Here is a 20929-nt window from a genome sequence, read left to right on the forward strand (position 1 = left end):
CCTCACAGTGCTCATGCTTTGAGTTTAATGTTTATTTGTTCTGTTATATAAAGCCAGTATGGAGCAGAAGATAATTTAAAATTTCATATTCTGAAAATGTTTGCAAACAGTATGAATAAATCTCAGAGAGTTGAAAACACATCATTTGTCCATCGCAGATAGCATTCTAGATTGATTCATCACTTTAATGAATAAATATAAATAATAGTTTTCTCTCTTTTTTTTTGTATTTTTGGATTTTAAATAGATGAGTTGTACCTGTTAATGCGGTACAGAGCAACATTTCAAGGCTTGTACCATCAGGATCATCAGCGTGTCTGTCATCTCAAACACTGATCATTCCTTTGTGTTGGGAGCACTTTGAAGTCCTCTGTGCTGGCTACTGTGAAATACTTAGTGCATTCTTGATGGTCGTACCTGCCTGCTCTAGCACAGAACATGATCGTCTCCTCTTCTTTCCAGCCGTGCCCTGTGCCTTCACCTCCTCTCCAGCCCCCTCCCAATCTTCTATCCCTTTTCAAAATATCATTTTAATAATCATGTGTGTCTTCTGCCTGTGGAAAAATCAGATACTGTCTTGTTATTTTTATAAGTGAGTAGGGTTAGCATTTATCAGAATAGAAGTATATCCTACTCCAGTGGTCAAAATGCAATTTTAAAAGTACTGAAAACAGCCTTAGGAATAAATATAGAAACGTGCCAGTCCAAAATAATACATATTTATCAGCATCTTTTTTTTTATGTGTTGAATTGTACTGATAATGGTAAAATTAACTTTCTTAAAATAAAAAAAAAATTTACTTGTTTTTATTGGGAGAGCTGATCAGATTTACCAAGAGAAGGAGAGACACATTTTCCATCCACTGGTTCAAACCCCAAATGGCCACAATGGCCAGAGCTGAGCTGATCCGAAGCCAGAAACCAGGAGCAACAAGCTTCTTCGGGGTCTCCCATGTGGGCACAGGGTTCCAAGGCTTTGTTTAGACCATCTTCCACTGCTTTGCCAGGGAACAAGTAGGGAGCTGGATGGGAAGTGGAGCAGCCAGGACACAAACCAGTGACTGTATAGGAACCCAGCACTTGCAAAGTGAGGGCTTTGCTATTGAGCCATCACTCTTGGCCCTAGTATTAACTTGCTATATGTAAGTAGGCTTTTTATGCAACACCTTTTCTATCAATGGATCCTTAAAATCTCTATGGAAAGAAACACAATTCCATTATAAATCCAAAGAAATAAGATCCTTAAGTGCTTTGAAAAGTGCTCCTTTGTCAACAGCCCACCCAAGGAGAGTCTGTACCTGAAGATTTTATAAAACAGTTGATGCACCATTACTTATTCGCCCAGAAAGAACTTATCTGGAAGTAAACATTATTTCTGTCATATCTTTTTGCCTTGTTGTGTAGATTTTCTTTTATTTTAAGGATTTATTTATTTATTTGAAACGCAGTTACAGAGAGGGAGAGAGAGAGAGAGAGCAAGAGATCTTCCATCTGCTGTTCATTCTCCAATAGCCTTAACAGCAGAACTGGGGTAGGCCAGATCCGGGAATCAGGAGCTTCATCTTGACTAGCATTCAGGGCCCTCTGCCGCTTGTTTCCCAGGCACATTATCAGGGAGCTGGATCAGAAGTCAAGCAGCTGGGACTCCAACTGGTCCCCATATAGGGTGTAGCTAGTACTGCAGGTGGCAGCTTAACTCGCTATTGCACAGCACAGGCCCCTGGATAGATTTTCTGTGGTCACAGTAAAGATAAATTGTCCTGATGATTTTATTGCTGACATTCCCAATTGCCATTTTCAGGATTCCTAAAAATTTTTCCATGTAAGTATTTCTTACTTTGTAAATAAAGAAGATGACACATTATGCACACAGCCACTATTATTTGAAGAAGATAAAAGAAAGAAAACCCTGCATCTTAATCTCCCCAAGTACTTGTGAAGAGATTATTAGATAGAATCCACTCTCAATTCCCTTAGGTGATCATTCTGAATGCGTATTAGAGTAAAGGATGACTGTGAGACTGTTCTTCCTTACTTTCTATTGACTTTTTAAGTGTCCCTAGTAAAGCATCTAGGAAATGGAAATAAGTTGCAGCTTTGAAACAGCCACAAAGACCAGGAAATGGCTGAGTTGACAGCATGGAATCAGAATCTTGGAGAAACATTAATTTTTCTCACTTTGTTCCATTTTATTCTAGTGGAGCTTTCTATCACGGTCTTTAACCACTAATGTGTCATTGTCTTCTCTTGGGCTACAAATACAGAATTATAAACTAAAGAACTTGGCATCATAAATAGAGGTTCTAAAAATCTTTATGCTAAGCAAGTTGATAAGTCTTTGGAATTTTTTCAAAGCTTAAACAGATAAAGTTTGCTTATTTGCCTCTGAGTGTATGTATGTGCATTCTGATTCATATTCGTTGTTCCTCATAATTACTGGCAGATAATTGTATGGAGAGGAGAAATGGTGGCTTGGATTACCCTTCTGCCTTACCCCTAATACACACTTAAATCTGATGTTTTATTTCTCTTGACATTTTGGAGGGGGGCATCAATAAAAACATTACATAGAAGAATTTCTTCAGCTTTATTTTATATTCTAAGATTTATTTTGTATGAAAAGCAGAGTTATAGAGAAAAAAATCCATCTGCTGCTTACTTCTTAAATGGTCTTAATCACCAGAGTTCGTCTAGGTTGGAAATCGGGAGCCAGGAACTCCACTCAACTCTCCCAAGTGTCTGTAGAGGCTCAAGGACTTGTGCTGCCTTCCCAGGTCCAGGAACTGGATCAGAAAGGGCACAGCAGAGACTGGAACCATATTTTGGTATGGGATGCTGCCGCCTTTGCATCACAGCCATAGCGCCAGAAAATCTTAAGCTTTAAAGTGTGGTCTCTGTGTTGTAGTTCTGGAAGACGATGAAAAGAACCAAAGCATGATGATTTTTTTTTAATAAAGTGGATAAGAAATTATCACAGCTGGAGACAAGAGACCATATGTGAACTCTGGATACTAGGATAGCATGAGTGAGGCTCTAGGCCTTTCCCTTCATTTCCCTCCCCCCTTTTCACTGCAAACTTTCAAGTTGCAGAGGGCTTGTCCATCTGAGGCTGTTCTAGCCATTGTGGTCTCTGCTTCCTAAGTGGCAAATTCACTTTGTTGGAGCCTAGCTACTAAAAGCCTCACCTTGCACACACTGGGATTCCATATGGGTGCTGGTTCTAATCTCAGAGGCCCTGCTTACCATCCAGCTCCTACCTGTGGCCTGGGAAAGCAGTTGAGGACAGCTCAAAGCTTTGGGGCTCTGCACCTACATGGGAGACCTAGAAGAGGCTCCTGGCTCCTGGTTTAGAATTGGCATAGCTCTGGCCGTTGTGGCCACTTGGGAACTGAATCATCAGACGGAAGATATTCCTCTCTGTCTCTCCTCCTGTCTGTACATTTGACTGTTTAAAAAAAATGAAAGTCTTTAAAAATTCCCTTTCTCAATGGAATATTTCTCTTAACCAGAAATTCATACTAATGATTTGTGTAATCTAACACCAGGCCTCATATCTCCATTACTGCAAGACTGCAGGGAACTATAAAGCAGATTCTTTTTAACATAAGGGGAAAGACTTTGGTCTTTAAAGATGACTTTGGTAAATAAAACTCCATAGTATCACTGCAAACCACATACTCAAGAAATAACCCAACTGTTTCAGAAGACTTTCTGGAGAAAATCTAGCTTGAATTGCAGTTCCCTCAAGGGAGAAAAAAGTGCTGAGTAATTTGTTGATGTTCCTGTAAAGCATCTGTTGATTTGAAACAGATTTTACCGGATACTGGCTGTGCAGCTCTGAACAAAGAGTTCGATATGAAAACTGGCAAGGATGTTGAGACTTTACTTTCTTTTTGACCAAGAAAACCAAGACTCATTTGCAGTTTAGGCTGTATATAAAATGGAATGTGACAAGAGCTAGAACTAAATTATTAGCAAAAGTCTGACTTTTTTTCCCCTTAGCTATTTCACGTGAAAATAAGCAGCAGGGAAGAGGGGCATTTCATTAATGTGTCCACCTGGATTCCTCTCAACAGTGCATTTATGTTCACACTCAGATTAACTGAGTTCTGTTTTCTGCATTAAGAATAGAAGTAGATGAAAAAGGAAAGAAAGTTAAAGTAATCAGAGTGATATGAACACAATGTTTATCCCAATGGCTTAGTGGTGAAAATCTCCGTCTTGCAGAGGAGTATCCTCATTACCTTCCTGGATACCACACACGTACCTAAGCTGTTGTCCTCCACTTAGCTAAGCTGGTTAGAGCTCAGACTGGTGCATATATTATCTTCTTCAACCCACGTTTCTATAGAATTGCAGATTTTAGACTGTCCACATGCACAGTTAGAGGCAGTAGTGCTTCTGTCAGCTGCCTCGGTGCTGTCAGCATTCTGAACAAAGCTAAGAGAGATTGGAGCCATTGGCAGAAGCAATGGGAGCTTACAGGGGAAGCATCCTCTGGGTTTCTCAAACTGATGCATTCCCCTTTGTGCTTTGGTTATTTTGCTTTGCCACATTCCTCTCCATTTCCCCTTCCCAGGCTTCCACAGTTGCAGTGTTGCAGAATCATCCATGCCTCAAGAAAGTGATAGAAAAACAGTGAGAAGAAAAAGTACCTGTGCATGGAAGTGATGGCAGAGAACTTGACAACATTGTCAGGAATCTGATCAACCTTTTTTGTGCTAATTGATCTTTGACAGTTGGGAGCAAGCATCTTAATGCTACTAGATAAAGGAAAGAAGGACTGTTTGGTACTTAGAAAACACAAAAGCAAGTAGGCATAAGGCTCTTCTAAACTAAACACTAGACCCTTTCAGACCTGTGTGTCCAGTTACGCCTTGACCGATTATCTGTGTCCAAGTTCCTTGAGCAGAATGATCCATGGAGCAGCCAGCCTCCTTTATGGAATTCAGAAATGCCTGTTTATAAGTTGCCTTGTGTTGTGATTAGTCAGGAATTTCTCTTCCTGTCTTCTTGAAGGATTAGGTGTTTGCCTACTTCTCACATGAATAAATCAAATTTCACTTTTGAGAATGGCTTAGTTAACCCTGTTTTGTACCTATTGTTCCTTTCTTGTTCATGTTTATTTCCTCCAAACAGAACCCACTGATTTCTAAGGTAGCAGGTTTCCATTTCCTAAATTAGTAGCATGTTCCTATTTGTTCTCTTAATTTCTCTCTGGAATTACTTTCACTGGAATATTCTTCAACACTTCAATTCCAGATATATTCTTTTCAGTGTCATGTTTAAAGCTTTTTACTGGGTTTACATCTAGTTGGCAAATTTGGATGTTCTTAAAGTCATGCAGAAAGGGGGGCTGTTGAATTGGCTCAGCCAGCTAATCCTCCACCTCCAAGCACAAGCATCCCAGTTTGTATCCTGGTTTCTCTACTTTCCATCCAGCTCCCTGTTTGTAGCCTGAGAAAGCAGCAGAAGATGCCTAAAATTCTTATGTCCCTGCAACTGTGTGGGAGACCTCAAGGAAGCTAGGACTAGGCCAGACCAAGGCCAAGAGCCAGGAACTCCATCCAAGCCACTCAAGAGGGTGGCAGGAACCCAAGTGCATGGGCCATCATCTGCTGTCTCTCTCTTTTTTTTTTTTTTAAGATTTATTTATTTTTATTGCAAAGGCAGATATCCAGAGAGAACGAAAGAGAGGAAGATCTGTTGATGGTTCACTCCCAAGTAGCCGCAACGGCTGGAGCTGAGCCAATCTGAAGCCACAAGCCAGAACCTTCTTCCGCACAGGTGCAGGGTCCCAAAGCTTTGGGCCATCCTCAATTGCTTTCCTAGGCCACAAGCATGGAGCTGGATTGGATGTGGGGCTGCAGAAATTAGAACTGGCTCCCACATGGGATCTAGGCGCATGCAAGGCGAAGACCTTAAGTGCTAGTTATTGCCCTGGACCCCATCAGTTCCCTCTTACGGCATGCTTCAGTGGGATGCTGGATCAGAAGTGTTGAGTAGCCATGACTCGGCCCTGTGTTCTGAAATGGGTTGTAATGTCCTGAGCAGCAGCTTAACCTAGTGGCCACAAAACCAGCACCAAGATGTGATGCCTGGATATGCATTTCAGACTTTTTTCTTTTCTCTCGTATTTTTAAAATGTAAGTCTGTATATTCCAGGTGAACTACTTACCTTTTGGTGCCATTGAAAATATTGCTTTGATGATAACCATAGAGCTTTCATCTGCACTGGTGCTCCCATGATGGTTGAAATAATGGTACTCATGGAAAATCTGATTAAGTATGATTAATTCGCTACTGGAAGTTTCCAAAAATATTTAAATGTGGAAAATACTTTTTGTGTGGATTGTGAATTATATAAAAAGATAGCAACTTAAATAATGGCAGTTCTTCAAGTGAACCTTTTGAAGATTGAAATATTTTAAATATGGCAGCCAAATTTAAGAAAGTCAAAATAATTTGAAATTTTGACCAAAGATGCAACATTTAAGATATAACCTGGTCTGTGGCTATTACTAGCTTTCAAAAAATAGATATACTAAACTGTATGATTTTATATGCTACCATGCACGCACCAATATTGTGTATATACAAAATAGGTATTCCTCTTTTAAAACAATTTATGTCTTTATCTGAAAGGCAGAGTGAGAGAATGGAAGACACACAGAGATACATAGCTTCCATCTCATGGTTCAGTCCCCAGATTGTTGCAACAGCTGGAGTTGAGCCGATACAAAGCCAGGAAACAGAAGCATCTTCCTAATCTCTCACAGGGGAGCAGGTGCCCAAGGACTTGAGCCATTCTCTGCCTGTGCGCCTGAAAGTGGGTCCCTTTGGAACCCAGCTATGCTGGCACTTTGATAGTGTGTCATGAGCTACTATGTAACTGTGAGAAAATAAGTTTCTGACATTTAAGCTATCTACTCTATGATGTTTGGTTATAGCCGCATGAAGAGACTGGGACTCCTGTGTGAGATGCTATATGCATGACAGTTTTCCAAAGAGGCCCTTGTGAAGTTGCAGCACTGGGATGCCTAACCTTCCAATCTAGAGTTGCCATGAATGTAGGATATTCTTTTCATTAAGAGAGTAGTAGCTATCACAGTCATGGGATTTGTTGCATGATATCCAGTAATACAAGGATCATAGTTTATTTTCTTGTACCTGCCTTTTCATGGCCGACTTGCTATTGAATTAGCAACACTTGCTCTGTGTAAAAAAAAATATGTAACCACTTTGATTTGCCACAGTATCAACTTTCTCTTTTTCCATTCATATAGACTTCCTTTGTTCATGGTACTAGATAGAGTCCTTGATTTCATGAGGGACAAATACAAGGGCAGTGCAAACAGATCATGGAAAAATTCTATGCTGCATGTCTCCATTTGTGGTCTAAATTTATTAACAGTATTTCCTTAATATTTTGAAAAGTTTAGGCCATAGTATTTTGGAATGGAATTCTACAGCTAAATCCTTCAAATCTCTACCACATTTTGCATATGTCAGTAGCACCACAGAGAGTTACATATGCCATTCAATAAATATGAATGTCTCGTGCAGAAATTGAACATCAATTAGCTATTCTCCCCTTGTACTCCAGTCCTATTTATTTCTGTGTGCAGTTATTTATTTTTAAGGTTTTCTTTATTATTTGAAAGGTAGAGTGATGGGGAAAGGTAGAGACACTGAGGAAGCAATTGTTCGTGTGCAGACAATAAAAATAAAACATGAATATTTAACTTATATATACTTATATAAATATTATAAAATATAAACATTAATTTAAAGCATAATAGTTGTCCCCAGTTGGCTGTTATAAGCAAAGCGGGGCAGATATGTGTCAGGGACTGGAATACTTGAGCCATCATCTGTTGATTTTCCAAGTGTGCTAATGGGGAGCAGGGTAAGAAGTAGAGACACCTGTGACTGTTGCAAGCCGTGGATTTAGTCACTGTCCCACTTCTCTGGCCCCAAGTTGACCCTATTTAAAATGAGATATTGTGTAAAATAGATCGTGTCCTATGAGATCTGATGCAAACAAATCAGGACAAACCAAAGATAAAACCCAGAAAGGAAAGGAGGAGAGGACAGAAATGTAATCTAGAACATTTTGAGAAAATTCAAACTGATCTTACATTGTGTCCTGACGGAAAGGCAGCTTGTTCAGTCACCAAGTACCCCAGAAAGTACTTTTAAGCTTAATTAAATGTTCTTGAAAAGAGCTAAGGTGGTATTAGTTAATATAAAATTCATTCTTAGCCACATAAAGGGGATATATCTACAATACTCTGTACAGCCTTTATTCAAACTCTTTTACCATCTTAAGAGAGAATTATATTTTTAATAATGCATGAATGTGATTTCTCATTCTTAGTCAAATTTCACATCCCTAGAACACTCAGGGATCAATTCTTATTCTGACCTCTGCATTCAGCAAGGCCTATCCTTCTTGTCATGCAGCAATGTTTTCCCCATTCATTTCTCAAAGGACTTTTTGATCTTTTTTGAGGACTACACAGCTATACTGAGCTGTAATTCAGCTGGGGCAGAACTATTTAGCATGTGGCATCCTGCGTCAGAGAACATGTTCATCTCAGCTGCTCTGCTTATTATCCAGCTCCCTGCAGATGCACCTGAGAAAGCAATGGAAGATGACCCCAGCACGTGAGACCCAGCCACCATGTGAACGACCATGATGGAGTCCCTGGCTCCCTACTTCAGTCTAGAACAGTTGCAGCTGTTACAGTCATTGAAGGGGTGAACCAACAGATAGGAGATCTCTTCTCCTTGTCTCTCTGCCCGCCAAATAATTATTTTTAAAGAATAAAATTATTTCGTCTGGAACTCCAATGTTCTTAGTGGTGGACTGGCAACTTTGTCTCAGTGTATTTTTGGGTATTCTCTATAAAATACACATTTGAAAATTGAAAATGAATTATTTTTTTTTTTGGCAAGGTAAAACACTGAGACTCCTAGATTTCATCTACCTATGAAGTTATTCAACAAAAATTTGATTAGTTATTTTATTTTTTACTAAATAAGCTACACAAGGATATTTCTTAAAAAAATCATGGAAAAAAATCAAATTTGAAGGAAAGTTTATTTTGGCGTCTCCAATTTTGAAATGCATGTGTAGATTTTTAATAATTGGCACTTGTCATGAACTTTCAGAAATTTCTTTTGGGAGCGTATACTCTAGTGAGTTGAAGAAAAATAAAAGTGAAAATTAAACTGCAACTGAATATATGAAGAAACAAAATGGGTGCGGAGATACGGTGATTCATTGGGCATGAGGGAGGAATTCTATGATATCATGATTGGGGAAGACCCCTCAGTGGGCCGAACCCAGAGCTCTGGGGTCCTTGAAAGCCTAGGTGAGAGGATTTGTGTTTCTTGGGGACCCATTGGACTCCTTGACTGCTGTTTGTACTGTGGATAGCTCTATCTTAAGAGGACCTGTGAGATTACTTGCAAGAAGGATTAGGTTAGGAACCTGTGTCCAGATTCCTGCCTCTACCTCTCCCTGCATCCCTTCCAGACTTTCAGTGTCTGATTTTCTTTGTCTAGTGGCTTCCATTTTTATGTGTTTTTTTGGTAGTTATTATTATTTTCCATGTTACAATTTAATAGGTATAGACATTCTCCCTCCCCTTTTTTCTCCCCTTTTTCCCTCATTCCCCCCCCCTCCAAATTACTACCATAGTATAATACTTTAGTAACAGAAGCTTAAAATTTTGCTATTTAAGTTCATCATGTCATTGTAGGCATAGGCAAAAGTAGAAAATCATATTGTCAAGGTATATTTAACTGTTTCATTTGGAATTTTTTCTTAGGAAGGAGGGATGCATACTGCACTTATCGTCACTTCCCAGTATACTAGTTTCCATTAAACAATTCATCTTTGAAAGATCCTCAGCCACTTATAAGCACCCAAAACCATCAAAACAGTTTCTCAAAGCCCTGGGTCTGGGGAAAGAAATGTGAAGCACATACAAATAATCATATGCTGGTCTCATTATTATCACTGTGGGATAGGGAATATTTTGACTCTGAATTTGAAAATTTTGCAATTTTCCTGGAGACTTAATAAATAAAATATACTTGTCAGAGCATGAGAAATTCTCTAGGCTTTAGCATGCCAATTTTATGACCAGTATTTCTGATTACTTCCAGAGGGAGAAACAAATTAAACATTGTGACAGTGGTCCCTAAAGTTTGGATATCATCATACAACTGAATTGAAAACAAGAAGAGTTTTAGTGTTTTGAAAACTACCGACATTTAGAAACTTTGCTATCTGCAATTTCTCATGTTTCCATAAAAAATTAAAAACCTAAGATGCTATTAAAATAAGAGGCTGGGTCAGGCACGTGGCCTGGTAATTAAGGTGCTGGTTGGGGTACCCACATTCCCGTTTCTGAATTTCTAGCTTCAAATCCCAGATCCACTCCTGATTCTAGCTTCCTGCTAATGGGCATCTGGGGAGGCAGCAGGTACACAAGTAAAGTACACAAGTGCTCGTAAGGGTTGTGGATTCTACTCTTAGCTGCTACTTTGGGCTATACACATTTGGCCACTTAAGGAGTAAATTTGCAAGTGGTGGCTTTCTCTGTCCATTGATTTGTCTCTATTTGTCCTCTCTGTGTCTCCCTACAGAGAAATATGTGAATAACCAAAAGCATCGTTTGAACTAACTTACCAAATTATCGTTTTTCATATTTTATTCTTGGGGCATTACTGTAGAATAAATTATTTACCATAACTCTAAAATATATGTCTTCATCCTAAATGTGTTGATAAAGAGTATGCAAACCATAAACAATGACTTATGGAGAGTCCCTTCCCAAAATTGTTTATTTAGAAGTTACCCTACAAATAATGTTGCTGTGTCAACAAAAATTTTTTTGAGAATTTCCACCTGCAGTCTTTTTAAGCATGTGTTTACTTATTTGAAGGTCAGAGTTACAGTGAAAGAGAATAAGAAAGAGAGGGAAGGAGAGAGAGAGATTGGTCTTTCATCAGCTGGTTCACATCACAAATTTCTAAAATGCTGGGGTTGGCTTAGGCTTTAGTTGGGAGTTTCATTTGGGTTTCATACATGGGTACAGGTTCACAATTGCTTGGGCCACTCTCTGCTGCTTTCCCAGGAGTATTAGCAGTGAGCTGGATTAGAAGTAAAGCCACTGGGATTCAAGCTGACACCCAGTATGGGGTGATAGTGTTGAAAGCTGTGGCGTAAACCTGCTAGCCACAGTGCAGTCTCCACCCCTACAGTTTGCAAGACAATCTGTTTATTTTGCTTTCTTAGTTTTTAGAGATATTTCTGTTAATATACATGTTTACAGATTATTGTTGACATTATTATTGCATTAAAAACTACCAAATCATGACAAATCATATTAAAGTCTCAGCTACATAAGTTACCAAACATGTATTGGATTTGAGAAACTGGTCCTACATATTGGAGTGATTAGTTATAAATCATCACATCATCATGGCCCAGTGCAAAGATGTGGCATGAACTGGAGATTTCACATCAATTGTAACAAAACAAGGATGTGCCATCTGGTCAGACTCCTCTTTCTTGCCTGATTCCAGGGAGGTTTCGTTAGTCTTTGCTCTCCAGTTCTACACAAGCCATTCTTTCTCATCCTCTTCCCCACTGTCTCTCCCTTAATTCCCCAGAGTCACTGTAGACACTCACTCACACACACACACACACACACACACACACACACACACACACACACATCATATAAGTTGACATTACCTTGTTTCATTTTTTCCTCCTCTGGGTTAGTATTCCTATTTTCATGATATTTTAGATTTTATGTAAAACCGGACTAAATTCATTCTATTGGTAATAATTATAAGCCAATTTTGTTCACATTGCAGATTAGGGAATCTATCTATGTCCAAGCAGAGAAAATCTGTGAGCAAACGGAAATTGTCTACTTTTGTAAGTTATCTGAATTAGTACAGAAACCTAAACTAATGGCACTCAGTTAAGAATTCCTGTTTTGCCTTTTTAAAGCTTTTCATTTGAGATGCAAGTCTCCCCAAGGCACATTAGTAATTATACAATGCTTGCATTTCCCATTAGACTGTAAGCAGCATTAATGCAGGAGACTGTGTAGTTTTGTTTACCATATATTTCTTAAATGAGATTTTCTTGAATAAATGCTTTTCATATCCTAATAGCAAAGGAAAAGATGCTTCACATGGCAGCTGGTTGATACTTGAACTGCATACACCTGGAAACAGCAGCACCTCCTCAGTGAGTATCCATCCAAGGCTAAGAGATGCTAAACATAGGCCTGAACCAGTCGATTTAGTCTTGCGAAGCAACTTTTTATAGAAAAGGGGGGGAAAAAAGTAAAGTAGCACTATTTCAGGAAAATGGTCCAATTTTTTTAGTCTTTAAAAAACTATATAAATTGGGCCCAGCACCATAGAGTAGTGGTTAAAGTCCTCTCCTTGAATGCACCAGGATCTCATATGATCACTGGTTCTAATCCCAGCCACTCCACTTTCCATCCAGCTCCCTGCCTGTGGCCTGGGAAAGCAGTGGAGGACAGCCCAAAGATTTGGGACCCTGTACCCATGTGGGAGACCTGGAAGAACTCCTGGCTCCTGGCTTTGGATTGGCTCAGCTCCAGCCATTGCAGCCGCTTGGGGAGTGAACCATAGAATGGAAGATCTACCTCTTTGTTTTTCCTCCTGTCTGTATATCTGCCTCTCCAATAAACATAAGTAAATCTAAAAAAAAAAAAAAAAAAAAAAAAAAAAAAAAAAACTACATAAACTATGAAGGATAGAATCACCTGGAAATGTTAAAAAAAAATTTGTAAGAGCCATGATACGTACCAGACTGGTTACATTGGGATCTAGGTTGGGTGTAGGTGTGAACCCCAAACACTGAAGCACAGACAACTCCAGTAGCCACTGAAGAAGAGCAAGGGCCACCAACTTGTGGAAATTTCCAGTTAATGGGCAGAGAAAGAAAAATGCTCAAGCTGAAATTTCCTGAAGAGGTTGTAGTTTGGAAATATAACCTCTTTCTACTAAGTATTAGTTGTAATTAGCATTGTGTTTAGTGTTGTCATGTGCAGTTAACCACTGTTATTCCATAACACTGCCAGGTTATGCAAAGTCAGATGGTGATATGCTGTGGACTTAGTGCCTCTCCCCAAACTGAAATGTTTCTTGTATTCACTTGTCTCCTGGGTAACAGGGCAGGAAGGCTGGGCCTCATGGGGGGGTTTTAGGTCACCAAGGCTCCAATCTTCGTATTGCATGAATACTGTTAAAGTAAGGGTTTATGGAATAGAGCCACCCTCTTTTTTTCCATTCTGCCATCTAGGAAACCTCCAGTCATCTCTTGTTCTTCTGCCCTATATAATTTAACAAATGTGCCCTTATCAAAAGCCAGCACATTGAACTTGAAATTCCCATCTTCCCAACTTGAGAAAAAATTAAACTTCTGTCCTTTATAGATAACCACATGTGTAGTATTCAAACACAGTATGCTTGTAAACAAACAAAGGAAGCATACTTGCAGGACGATGAACCTTAAACCTGGCTGATGGGGACAGGCATTTCATGTAGTTCCTAAGACTCCAAAATCTGACACTCACAACTCATGGGGGGTGAGCCAGGTTCTTATCCTGGCCCCTCTGACTACAAATCCTCTCTCTGCAGAGGTGGAGGCAGCAGATGATAGCTCAAGTGCTGTGTTCCTTGCCACCTGCTTGGGAGACTTAAATTGAGTTGCTGAATCTTGGTTTTTAAGCTGGTCCAGCTTGCTGGTCATTGTAGGCATTTGAGAAGTAAAACAACACATCTGTCTCTGTATCTGGCATCCAAATAAAATAAACAAAATGAAAGCCAGTTAATTTTTTTTAACTTAAAAATTGTCTTAATATCTAAAAATGATATCCCACATCCACTGTCATTATATTGTTCATGAGCTATACGATCTGAAAAAAAAATAATTATAAAGTTCTTCATCCAGCTAATGCAATAAAAATAAAGTGAAGATGTATATTTTCATGGTTTGGGATGTGTGTGAGTAGAGATATAATTTATAAAGCAGTTTGAAACATTTTAGAAATTATCAGCATCTGATATTCATTATGGGAGAGAAATGTGAGTCTAGCCTACTTCACTGAGATCATTTTCAGCACAGGTAGAAGTTAGAGACATCTTTCCTGAAACCAAGGCTTATGCATTACCCTTACCGTTCTCTGGAACATGAACCTTGCTGTTTGTGTGAAATAGTAATCTCCAAATTTGACACAATGAAATGCTTAAACTCTGGTCACTTTCTAATGGCAAGTTGAAATTCCTTATAGCTTTCTAAGTTTTGGTTTGGGTGTTTCTTATAGCTTCAGTACATGTTCAGTTGCATTTTGGAAATTGCAGCTAACTGGTGATATTTTTCTTACACAGTAGTTTCTAGACTTGGTCTTTGTGTTGGGATAACCTCTTCCCTCTACTATAGATACTGTCCGGGGCAAAAACTTGAATCTGTCACTTTGTAAAGGTCTCCAACTGATTGCTAAGTTGGTTGCCTTTAGGAATGGCCCTTGTAGTTCAAAGGTGTTTGGCATCTTACAGCCTTGCCCTGCTGGCAGCAAGCAGTTAGGTGTTTAGTGAAGCAATAATAAAACACAGGTGTTTTGTCTGAACATGGGTAGCTTTCTTTTCTTTTTTTTTTTTTTTGAAAGTGGCTAAGACTATTATTTTTTCCATATTGTTTCCTTCATGTCTAAAGGGGGGTATTAAGGGAGAAGGTCCACCCAATTTCCCACCCTCCCCAGGTCCTGGATGTAGGGTATGCTCCGAGGTTCTTGCTCAAGTGGTTTTGATATTTAAACATTTATGAATCGCTGCCAATCTTGCCACTCCAGGCACTATGAGGTCTTTGAAGAATCCACTGATTGACATAGTCCATCATAGAGTCTCCGTTTGCCCAGTATTTTGCTGCCAACATATAGCTGAGATTGTTGGTTGACCTGTTCTGTCTTCTCTCTTTTCTTGGTTAGGGTTCTGAGTCCAGCATTTTGATTGGGGAGATCTCCAAAGAAACTTTGAGGTGTTCTCAAACCAGATTCTTGTATGTGCGCCATGATCAGCTGGTGGTTGCGATCGCTGGGTTGGTTCTGTTTTCAGCCCCGGCTTCCACTAGAACCAATGGGTGTTGCAGTCCAGCCTGGTTCTGCCCAGCACATACTTGGCCCTCGCATAAACCAGTGGGAGCTGCAGCCTAATTGGAGCGACCCACACTAACCCCCACCAGGCCCATCCCCTACCCTGGTTTGCCAGTATGTGTAGCAGTAGTCCAGTCTGTCCCACACCCCATTCCAACCCAGCTGCTGTCCTAGTTTTCATGCCCTCCCATGCAAGTGGTAACCAAAGAGGGAGGAGCCCACTATTTCCCTCCCAGGCCTCTCCCATTCCCAGATTATGCACTCTCCAGGTAGTTCTGTGGTTTGACTTGACAAAACTAGCCCCCAGTGCCAGCCTCTGCCAGCTGATGCTGTGGCTAAGCCCAGACAACCCTTACCCACTAATTTTGTTTGCACCAGTAGGAATAATCAGCCCAGCCTGGCTTTTCCCTGATCTAGTCCACCTGGGGCGTACAGGTGTTGTAACCATCCCTCACTCCCCTGCTGGCTCTGCCCCCTTCCTTGCTGGTTGGGCGCTGCGGTCACTTCCGGTACAGGCAACCTCACCTTGGCATTCCTTATTATGCACTAGTCTTTGTTGCGACTGAGCCTGGCTCGACCCATGTTGTTCTGGTGCTTGGATTTGCCAGTGGATGACAGGAACTGATTCAGCCTGGTCTACTCCCGACCCCTGCCAAATGTATGCCAGTGGGTAACTTTCCATGGCCTGTTCTGGGCTCATGGGTAGCTTTCTTGGTACATCTGGGACTTCCAAAGATCTTATTTCTGTGACTTTTGTACATAAAAAGGCAGCAGTATTTGCTATTATACTTATTTTCCAGCATTCAAAATGATATATGTTAAATTTGTACGTATGTATCATTCGACAGGCAGGAAGAAGCATAGATGTTCCATCTGCTGGTTCACTCTAGATTTCTCAAGGCCTCTGTGAACCTTGTTTTCTTATCACCGAGACTGAACCAGGATTTCTGCTTTGTAGGAGGCATTTAGGACTGATGTGCCCTCTGTATAGCAACTGACCAAGAATGTGAGAACATCTGTGCTGTTTGACTCTGATGCGGGATTCTGGAGAACAAGGGAGTATGTCAGAAACATCTGCTACTTTTCATAGTGATCCCTTCCCTACGGTTTCCCATGTCTATAATCAATGGATCAAGAAAACGTGTTACCTTGAATGAGTGACACCTTAAAATATAGTCATAAATAAGTAGGCCCTGTGACAGCGTCTTCCTGAATTTGATAGTATTATCTTGAATATTCCCCTTGTATAAAGTTTTTTTTGGGGGGGGGGGAATGCAGTAGGAAGGAAGGAGGACACATGGTGTGAATTTCCAGGCTTCTGGGACCTAACTTTAGCATGGCCCAACACTGGACATTTGGGGAGTGGACAGGAATATCGAAGTCCTCTTTGTCTTTTCCATTCTCTTAACTCTGCCTTGCAAATAACTAAATAAATTTTAGGGGAAAAAAAGGGCGGGGGGAGTGAGAAGCTAATAATACTGATTCCATCATCCTGACACTTTGCAACACAGCAGCAAAACAAAAATAGGGGGTGGGGGAAGGAGAGGTTGGGAAATGAACTTCTCCAAATGCCCTGTAATAAAACCTCTTGCAATTTTCTTAGAAGATGTAAATGCCAGCGATATGAACGGAGAGACATTTTCTGTGATGTCAGCAAAACTATATTATGAAAATGTTTATTTGAATCTAGCTTCAGTCGTTTTAAAACAAACTCCTCATCAGATTGTGTTTCTTTCTACATTGCTGCTTTTTTTCCTTTTTTTTTTTTTATGATTCATGAAGCTATTGCAGGCTCCCTTTGCTGCCTTTGCCCTTGGTTGACCTTTGCCTTAAGCTACCTGAAGTTCAATGAGTGAACAGGAAGGACTTTTTTTTCTTATAAGATGTGATACTGGATGAATTTATCATAGGAAACAGGGTTTCAAATTCTCATTTAGAAATTAGTATAAAGATTTACACTGTGGAAAGACCATTCATGCTAAATGTTAGAAATCTTAAAGATTATTTGAAAACAGAACATTTGAAGCTACCCCAGGATGTTGTCTCTCAAGAAGATAACCCGGTGCAGGTAGCAACAGTTCAGCCAATCAGGGTCAGGAAACCCCACTGGTGGGATGAATAGAAATGCCCACTCTAATTTGGTTCTTTAATGAAGATAGGTGTTCTATCTTTCCTCCCCTTGCATGCAGACCTAGTTTTGTGACTTATTCTGGCAAGAAAATGTGACAGAGTAACATTCTGCCACTCTAGTACTTAGAATCTCACCCACCTTAACAAATCAGGCAGCCTTGTCCAGCTCACCAGTCTACAAAATCCCACCCACCTCACTAACCCAGAGAACACGCTCCATCTTGGTAATTTGGCAGGGCCCCATGCAGCTCAACAGTTCCTGGGATTCTGTCCATCTCAGGAACACAGAGAATTCTATTTACACACCAGTCTACAAAGCTTCATCCACTTCACCAATGCACAGATCCTAACCAGCTCTCCAGTCCTCCAAATCCCTTTCACTTCCCCAAGCACAGAATCGTACCTGCTCACAAATCCACAAAATTCTGTCTACTTCACCAATCCACAGGGACTGCTCCATTCATGGAGACCTGTTTATTTCACTCATCCACAGAATCTTGAACAAGCACCTGGTTGCTATATGCCACAGGTTTAGGGCGGTTTGGTACACAGCAGTAGACATTAACAGAGATGGTTTGAGGGTCTTTTGTCATAGAGCATGAAAATTTCAAGAATGGTCAATTGGTCAGACAATATCATGTGTTTATAAATAAATAATGGTGGATGTGCATTTCTTTCTTTTGTAAAGAATCCGCCATGATGACTGCTTTTTTTTTAAAGATTTTATTTTTATTATTTTTTCATTGGAAAGGTAGATATACAGAGAGGAGAGACAGAGAGGAAGATCTTCCGTCCGATGATTCACTCCCCAAGTGAGCGCAACGGCCAATGCTATGCTGGTCCGAAGCCAGGAGCCTCTTCTGGTCTCCCATGCGGGTGCAGGGTCCCAAAGCTTTGGGCTGTCCTCAACTGCTTTCCCGGGCCACAGGCAGGGGGCTGGAAGGGAAGCGGGGCTGCCGGGGATAGAACCGGTGCCCATATGGGATCCCTGGGTGCAAGGTGAGGACCTTAACCACTGCGCCACCGCGCCGGGTCCGATGACTGCTTTTTTAAAGGAGGTGACAAAACCAAGGAAATCATCCATGAAATATGTAAAAAAAAAATTCCAACTTCGAAAATTATGGGTTCTAGTCTCTAAAATATGGCATTGGACAAATGAAGAAAGGGAGTTTTACAGGAGGTGACAGAGGGGCTAGACAAAGTTTGATGAGAGTGAACTACAGGAAACTAAGACGACTGAACAAGACTGAAAATGAGGGAAGATGGCATAGAGGATTATCATTTCAGATACAGGGGTGACAGATGCGATAAAGTGATGGTACTGAACAGTATTGGCCAGTGAGGTCGGGATGGAGTGGGTGATGAGGAGGGAGAAGGTGGAAATAAGGCTGTGTCTGGCAGCGTGGGGGCAGGACTTTGGTGTCTCTGCAGTGTGATGAGAAGCCTCTTTAAAGCAGGGGAGAGCTATAATTAGATTTCTGCTTTGAAAGGATTCTTGTACTGTGTAGATAATACAGGAAGAGAAGCAGGGAGGCCAATGAGAGGGCTTTTAAGAAAGCCTGAGAAATAGTATTCTGGGAGTGATTTGAGCATAGTCTTTTTTTGAAGTTCTAAAATAAGCTTAATTCTAGAAGGTATCATGGTAGTGTTTAGAACGCAGCCTTTGGGGTTGTATGGAAGTGATTTGATGTCATTAAGATTTAGCAGGAAGCAATTCAGCAAGTCTAGCCTCCGTTTCCTTATGTTTAATGATAGTTAATAAGTTATAAGAATTAAGTATGTAATGCTTATACTCCAAGCTGAAGGCTTGCAGTGTCATAACTCATAAGTGCTATACTTATTATTTTTCACAAATAGGTGATTAACTATTATCCTAGTTCTAAAATAAGGCTTCCTAAAGAAAGAACCAACACGTAGTGGTAGATGGCAAGGATAAAATGAATGGGTTGCATAAGGAGAGAATGTAAAGCTCTACTTCAGTATTAGCTACTTTTAGAAGCTGCTCCATAATACCTCTTGGGGACCAACATGTTGCTTGGCACTTAGACACCTGCATCTCTTGTTAGAGTCCTCGTTCCCATACTGGCTATTTCCTACTTACAATTCAGCCAACTGCTAATGCATCTGCACAACAGCAGATAACAGCTTGCAGCTATGGGTTACTGACACCCACATGGGACACTCAGATGGCATTTTTGGGTCTTGGTTTTGGCTTGGCCTGTACCTAACTGTTGTAGGCATTTGGGGGGAATGAACCAGCAGAGGGAAGATCTCTGCGTGTTTCTCTCTCTCTCTTAATCTGCCTTTCAAAGAAGTAATTTTTTTTTCAAATAAGTAATTTTTAAGGGGGAAAAAAACCAAGAGTTTTAAAGTATACTTTAAATAAAAAGCAGCTGAAACATAGAAGGAATGTGACTTAGTTTTTCTATACTTTGACATTCTACATGCCATAGTTGATCCATGTATTTTTAACTACTGTTTTTATTCAATTTTAAAATTTTGTGAATTATGTGTATAACAGAACAATGCTGCATATATGTGGGTAATTCAAAAAGTTCTTGAAATTTGTTAAAAATTAAGTTTGTTGTGGTGTAAAGAATTCTGTTTACACAAGGCTCCAAGAATATGAAAAATGAATATTTGAAGATGAATTATTGAAAGTAAATATTTGAGAAACTGCATAGATCTTAATTTTTACAACAAAGCAAATATGCTTTAATTCAATTTTTTCAAAAACATTGTGTTTATTTGAGAGAGAAGGGGAAGGAGAGACAGCCCACTTTAGTAGGAAGTTTGAATCAGGAGTGCAGGGTTGAGGCAGGAACCAGTTATGTGGAATGCAACCCATCATGTGTCAAAATGTTAGATTTTTCAGGTGGAATTTCAATATTCCCATTGCATATAAATGATGGATATTCCAGAGATAGCTGGTTAATTTCATTGGGCAGATAATTAGCATATGTGATTACTAGTTTTATATTAAAAATACAGTATTCTCATAATTATCTTTACTAGTATAGATGACATAGTTTATTGCTGGTCAGTTTTCGTGATTCCTATTAATTCTGGGATTATTTTGACATGTTCTGAAAATGAGTGGTGTGCTTGTGCGATATTTTGATATCCTTGATTTGTCTAAGGCAAGACAGCTATATAAACTTCATTAAAGGAGAGGATTAATTTTGAAAACTATGACTTGTGAAAATAATTTTTGAATATTTTAGCCTACACACCATTGCTCATACACTATTTATCAAATACTTTGCAATTTGAAATTTTCCTGCTTCAATGAAACTAATAGTCAAAAAATATGGAACATATACAATCTTTTTATGGTTGCCATGAACTATTTGTGCTAACAAAATAGAAGTAGTAGCTAATTGCATTTTGTAGTGTCCAACATAGGTTCACATATTTGTCTCAAGTAGACTTAAGTCCAGTGTGATTATTTTTTTAAATTCCACTTTACAATCTTGAAAACAGAGGCTCAGAAAGTTAGCTTCGCAGAATGATCTGTGAACAGTAAAATAATGTGGATTCTGAAGCTAAATAAGAACAAGTAGCATCAGACCTTCTAGAGA

General features: G+C 39.8%; 1 protein-coding gene across 2 annotated transcripts in view; it reads left to right on the top strand.

The window, feature by feature from the left end:
• Positions 1 to 20929, top strand: part of PLXDC2 (plexin domain containing 2) — a 400824-nt gene that overhangs the window by 174612 nt on the left and 205283 nt on the right. The gene's annotated exons all lie outside the window — the stretch shown is intronic.

This window comes from Ochotona curzoniae, unplaced genomic scaffold, assembly GCF_017591425.1.
Source record: "Ochotona curzoniae isolate NIBS_2020 unplaced genomic scaffold, NIBS_Ocur_1.0 scaffold_4683, whole genome shotgun sequence".
Lineage (NCBI taxonomy): Eukaryota > Metazoa > Chordata > Mammalia > Lagomorpha > Ochotonidae > Ochotona > Ochotona curzoniae.